The sequence below is a fragment of the Bos taurus genome, chromosome 2 (genome assembly GCF_002263795.3).
Source record: "Bos taurus isolate L1 Dominette 01449 registration number 42190680 breed Hereford chromosome 2, ARS-UCD2.0, whole genome shotgun sequence".
NCBI classification, from domain to species: Eukaryota; Metazoa; Chordata; class Mammalia; order Artiodactyla; family Bovidae; genus Bos; species Bos taurus.
The window spans coordinates 124,849,703-124,855,239 of record NC_037329.1 but is presented as its reverse complement, the minus strand read 5'-3'; the positions used below and the strand labels follow the sequence as shown (position 1 = coordinate 124,855,239).

Here is a 5,537-nt window from a genome sequence, read left to right as displayed (position 1 = left end):
CACAGCTGCCTTCATTTGAGTTTGAAAACCCAGAGACCAGTTGGAAGAGGGTTGAATGAAGTTCATCTTTGAACAGTAATCTCATTTATCTACATAATGTCACCTACACTCCTGGACATAATGATTAACCAAGGTGGGTCATAAGTTACTAAGCCAACTTCTTAGGAAAGTTCACATTTAAGGTTGTGGTTACCTGCTGGGATAGTGTCAAATGGTGGGCTGTTACTTGTTTTCAGGTTTCCTTTCCCCCTACAAATTTGCTTCACATCTGTTGGCAAGGAATTCATTGTTTGAACTAGGGAGTAAATTGCAGGGCCCATTGAATAGTTGAATGGTGGCTCAGATGGTCAAGTGTCTGCCTGCAATGTAGGAGACCTGGGTTCGATCCCTGGGTCAGGAACATCCCCTGGAGAAGGAATGGCAGCCCACTCCAGTACTCTTGCCTGGGAAGTCCCATGAACAGAGAGGCTACAGTCCATGAGCGACTTAAATTTCAATTTGAATGGTTGAAGTGTTTAGGCTTTGCTGTCCATGAAATTTTTCAGGCAATACTGGAGCAGATTGCCATTCCCTCTTTCAGGGGATTTTCCCCACCCAGACAGCAAAGCACCTCTGGCACTGGCAGGCCAATTCTCTTACTACCGTGCCACCTGGGAAGGTCGAAGTGTTGGAGCCAGCTTATTCTAGACCAAAAGGGCCTGGACTGTTCTAGGTACAAGATGGTGCCATGAATGTGCCAATCTCGCCTCTTAAGAAAATGTTAAAACTAAAGTAAGTGCATAAACTATTAAACTAAATGCATGAGTCTTATTTACATATAGGAAATGGTAATTCAGAAAGCTAGCCTGTGAGATTATCAATCATCACCAAACCAGATCTTGATGACTGTCACATCTCTGCTATATTTTCCAAATAGGAAATCCCATTTACCAGGGCCCTCCTGAAATGCCTGGGATTATGCCAAGGATCGCTTCCCTAGTTATTTTTATGTGTAGACCTGAGGAGTGGCAGAGTATGTAACCTTTAAAGATCATTAAGCACCAGTCTTGGGCTCAGCCTGAATTCTCACTCAGCAAGAGTAATGTAATTGCAATTATAGAACTGATCCATTTTATCACTTTCTGAGAGATCAATTGTCAGAGATTGAGACTCTTAATTCATCCTGGGTTTTAAGGAATATTTAAATGAGAATAAGGAATAAATTGAAAACATCAAGAAACTGACACAAATATACATCCATGAATCTTTTATTGGTCATTTATATGCCAAGTAGCAGCATCACCAAAAACAAAACAGCGATTTCCACCTGAATGCATCCCTGGTCTCTTCATTTGCCTTTTTGGTTCTCTCCTGAAAAGGAAGTATAAGCCAGTGTGTTAGTAACGCCCCAATTAATCAGTGCCCCTCCAGGTTTTCTTAAGAGCTGGTCTCAGTCCCATATCCGCATTTATCATCCACAGATGTCCACTCAGATTAGGTTTCATCCTAGACCAGTCACAGTGTGAAAAAAATACCGAGCTAGACAGAACTGCCTGTTTCTACCCAATTGTCTCCCACTCAGAGGGCTGGGTGACTCCATGGTTACCCAAAACCACTGGGCATGAGCAACAGTCAGGCCTCAGTGTCAAGGTGGAGACTTAGAGCTGCTGCATTCTACTCTCTGGATGTGCTCTTTGGCCTTGGTGCAGGCCAAGTCTAGCAGACCGAGTCACAAAGTAAACATTTTTTGTCATCTGGTTCTGAATAGCCAATAAATACAGCTTCCAAGGAAAGCCAGATGTAAATGATACATTATAAAGACTTTTACACACTGAGTATCTCTCTGTTGGCCACACTGTTTAGAGTCCTAACAAGCTAAGTAGGAAGTTGTGATAAAGCTTCAGCTATTTCAACTCACCCAACTCTGTAGATCCGCACAGATGAAGACAGCTTTACTGGCAACAGGTCTTAGGGGGAGAAAAATACCAATCAGGAAGCAAGAAAACTACTGGTATATCCCTCCCAAATACAAAGATATTAGCCAGCAATTACTATACAACTGCCAGTTTCACACAGTCTCCGTTTAAGATTATCCCATTTTAAGGGGTGGAGAAAAGTTCCAAGAGAATTCAACCTTGTCCGAAACTAGCCCACATGCTGTACAGCACACACCACGAGCACAGTTTCAGTACTGCTATTCCTCCTTTTACGACCACCAAGACCAGGGTTTAGATCTGATGGGAAAGGGAACTGGAGGGTCAGCCTGTCTCCAATACCCAACTTTACCTTATTCTAAAGGACGGCTCCAGTGACAAGGTGGTATTTTCAGTTACTTCAGTGTCAGGCACTGCCAGTTAAAAAACGGGGGGCAACCTGCAAAAGAGTGTGGAAGCTCTAACCAAAAATCTAATGTACACAGAATGTGATTTTGATGGAAACACGGATTCAAGTGGAAGACTTCCAGCCCAAATCCTGAGAAATTATAGGAAAGGCGAGTGGCAGCTGCAGGTATTACGCTGACCTGTGCTGTCAAAGTCTCTCCACGTTGCTCTCGCATGCAGTTGGAGATCCCATGGCCACAACAAGCCACAGCCCTTGGAAACATGCTGTACTGACCCCCCAGGCAGCTCCCAAATTACCTCTTCACAGAGAACCTACCGGGTCCTGAGGCTTTCGTTCCATCCCTGTCATGTCCTCTTCACTCACCAGAAAGGTTAGCTTCAGTCATCCTGGAATCTTCTGGCACAACTAAAATGAGAACAGCATTGTCCTGAATGACCTACTCGTTCCATTCATCTGGTTTTCAGAACAAGGTTTTTGACTTGCCTTTGGGCTGATGCCTTAAGCTTTTCAGGGCAAAGACCCAAAGCATGACCACAATCTGCACCACTTGCCCCTGGGTTTCCCCAGCACAGCTATCTAACCCACCCATATCTGCATCTGCATACTGGTTCTTGGCCTCTGCCAGCCACTTCTCAAAAGCCTTATTCTTGCATGTAAGACCCCATCAATGGAACACTTCCGGTAGCCTCTGAAAACGTTGTCAGTTTTAATAAAGGTCTCTGGTTGTACCTGAGAAATGGCAAGTACAATGGGAACTGTCTTTTCCAGAAATGTTGCAGATCAGTTACAGCAAACAGAACGGCGACCGTCAAGGAAAACTGTCACTTTGGGCTCCTTTTTGACCACAGCAGCTATATGGAAGCAGCTGCAGCTTCGATAAGGGCCACGGGGGCGGGGCGGGTGGGGAACCTAGGTCACAGGGCAGAACCAACACTGCAACCCTCAGACTCACCTAAATCCTGTGTGTCAGGACTCATCTACTGGGACATTCTGGAAACTAAAAGAGAACAGACATCCTATAGGTTCTGATCACCACCTTCTTTTACTATGTGCCAGTGGTTTGTCTCATTTTATCTTCACAGGATCGTTTCCTCAACCCCGTCTTACATCAGATTTAGACTTGTTATTTGCCAAAGTCCCCTATCAATGGAGAAAGTGACAACCTTGGGGTTCAAAATAGGATCTGAATGACTATAGCCTGTCCTCCAAAAAACCTTGTCCTTATATCCACCAGGGTGACTTCCTTATCATGTGTTGTGCAGCCAGATAATTTAGGAGAAGGTAGGTAAGTTAACATGCCCAAGGTCACGGAGCAACTGTCACAGGCCTATTCAAGGTCTGGCTGACCCCAGCACGTGGTCTCCCCTAACTTAAACCACTCAGTCCCAGAAACGCCGTACACCCGACCGCCTGCACATGTTACTCACCCGTCACACCGCAGCACAGGGCCGCGAGGGCCTGCGCGTGGAGCAGGGCGTGGCCCACACAGGGTCCGGCTTCTTCCACTGCGCCTGAGAACCACGTGGCCTTCCGGCTCTCGGCCCGACTAGGCCAGTAGGCCTGGATCCTCCGTGCCGCGCTCAACATCTTGCCGCCTCTAGAGGCAGCCCCGGCAGGTGCGGCGCCCGTGGCAGCCAGGCTGAGGCCGGGTATGGCGGAGGATGGGTGTGGACCACTGCAGACAGAGAACCCAAGACAGACAAGACGACCGACGCGCGACTGCCGGGTAAAAGGACGCTTGTGAGACAGGAAGGGGTTTATATGGGCCCCGCCCCTCGCAGTTGTGCCTGACGATTGGAGCAGCACGCCGCGCGGAATGATGGGAGTTGTAGTTCGCTCGCCTCTGGCGAGCGGCCGAGTGTCTGACTCGCAGTCCCAATCGCGTGTCGTGTGGGACCCTTTTTACTCGGTTGGAGGAACCTTGTGTAAGTGATTTCTTCAGGATTCGAAAAGATTCCTCCGCCATCATTCAGCACTCAGTGAACATCCAGTAACCCAGGACGGATCTCAAAAATATCACCGACTTTCAAAATCGGGAAGTTAACCTTTAACCCAGTGAACTGAGCCAGCGGTTTTGGTTCAAACCGCCTGAGAGCACGTCGCGGAGCAAAGACTGAGCAGGATTTCGGCGGAGAGATCTGGGGGCGGGCTTCCTTTTCAAAAGGAAGAGGTGACTGATTACAGAGCTCATTAAAAGAATGCATTGTTTGTTCGGGCTTATGTCTTCGGCTAATAGATTAAAAAAAACTACTGAGTGCTTACTGAGTACATTATGCTCGGTTATCTCAGCTAGTTTTCAAAATAACCCTGTGGGAATTACAATTATGCCTTTTTCACAGATAAGGAAACAGAAATGGCTTACGCAGATAGCAAGCGAGTTAAGACGTGAAATGAGGAGGTTCACCCCATACGCCACGCTCATAATCACTGTGCCACATACAAGTTTTATCCATAGAATGAATAAGCATCAACATAAAAAAAAAAAAAAAAAAGTAGTGGGACTCTGAGACCTGAATGCAGGGACCCCAGTTTCCATCCGGGGTCAAGGAACTAGATTCCACATGCTGCAACTAAAGATTCCACCTGTGGCAACTAATACCCAGGCGTCCACGCTCAACCAGCTCTGACCCAGGCTCCTCTGTCCATGGGGTTTTCCAGGCAAGAATACTAGCATGCATGCATGCTCAGTCGCTTCAGTCGTGTCTGACTCTGCGACCCCACAGACGGCAGCCCACCAGGGTCCTCCGTCCACAGGATTCTCCAGGCAAGAACACTGGAGTGGGTTGCCATTTCCTTCTCCAGATTCCTAATGAAATAAGATGGATACTATAAGTCACCATCAGTTCAGTTCAGTCGCTCAGTTGTGTCTGACTCTTTGTGACCCCATGAATCATAGCACGCCAGGCCTCCTTGTCCATCACCAACTCCCGGAGTTCACTCAAACTCATGTCCATCGAGTCGGTGATGCCATCCAGCCATCTCATCCTCTGTCATCCCCTTCTCCTCCTGCTCGCAATCCCTCCGAGCATCAGGGTCTTTTCTAATGAGTCAACTCTTCGCATGAGGTGGCCAAAGTACTGGAGTTTCAGCTTCAGCATCAGTCCTTCCAATGAACACCCAGACTGATCTCCTTTAGAATGGACTGGTTGGATCTCCTTGCAGTCCAAGGGACTCCCAAGAGTATTCTCCGACACCACAGTTCAAAAGCATCAATT

The 5,537-nt window shown here is 47.3% G+C and overlaps 1 long non-coding RNA gene and 4 other non-coding genes across 6 annotated transcripts; all 5 read right to left on the bottom strand.

Moving 5' to 3' along the window:
- Window positions 1-1,231: 1,231 nt before the first annotated feature.
- Window positions 1,232-4,456, bottom strand: SNHG12 (small nucleolar RNA host gene 12 (non-protein coding)). Of its 2 annotated transcripts, NR_038147.1 has the most exons (6): window positions 3,750-4,456; window positions 3,275-3,319; window positions 2,638-2,727; window positions 2,266-2,352; window positions 1,898-1,946; window positions 1,232-1,350 (listed from the first exon to the last, which is right to left on the bottom strand). It is a non-coding gene; the product is annotated as a small nucleolar RNA host gene 12 (non-protein coding) (long non-coding RNA). The 2 variants fall into 2 exon arrangements; NR_038148.1 differs by lacking the exon at window positions 3,275-3,319.
- On the bottom strand, window positions 1,422-1,495 carry LOC112443669 (small nucleolar RNA SNORD99). Its single transcript, XR_003032078.1, has one exon. It is a non-coding gene; the product is annotated as a small nucleolar RNA SNORD99 (small nucleolar RNA).
- LOC112443659 (small nucleolar RNA SNORA61) lies at window positions 2,113-2,238 on the bottom strand. The gene has a single exon (XR_003032068.1). It is a non-coding gene; the product is annotated as a small nucleolar RNA SNORA61 (small nucleolar RNA).
- Window positions 2,458-2,588, bottom strand: LOC112443652 (small nucleolar RNA SNORA44). The gene has a single exon (XR_003032057.1). It is a non-coding gene; the product is annotated as a small nucleolar RNA SNORA44 (small nucleolar RNA).
- Window positions 3,076-3,210, bottom strand: LOC112443648 (small nucleolar RNA SNORA16B/SNORA16A family). The gene has a single exon (XR_003032053.1). It is a non-coding gene; the product is annotated as a small nucleolar RNA SNORA16B/SNORA16A family (small nucleolar RNA).
- Window positions 4,457-5,537: the final 1,081 nt, after the last annotated feature.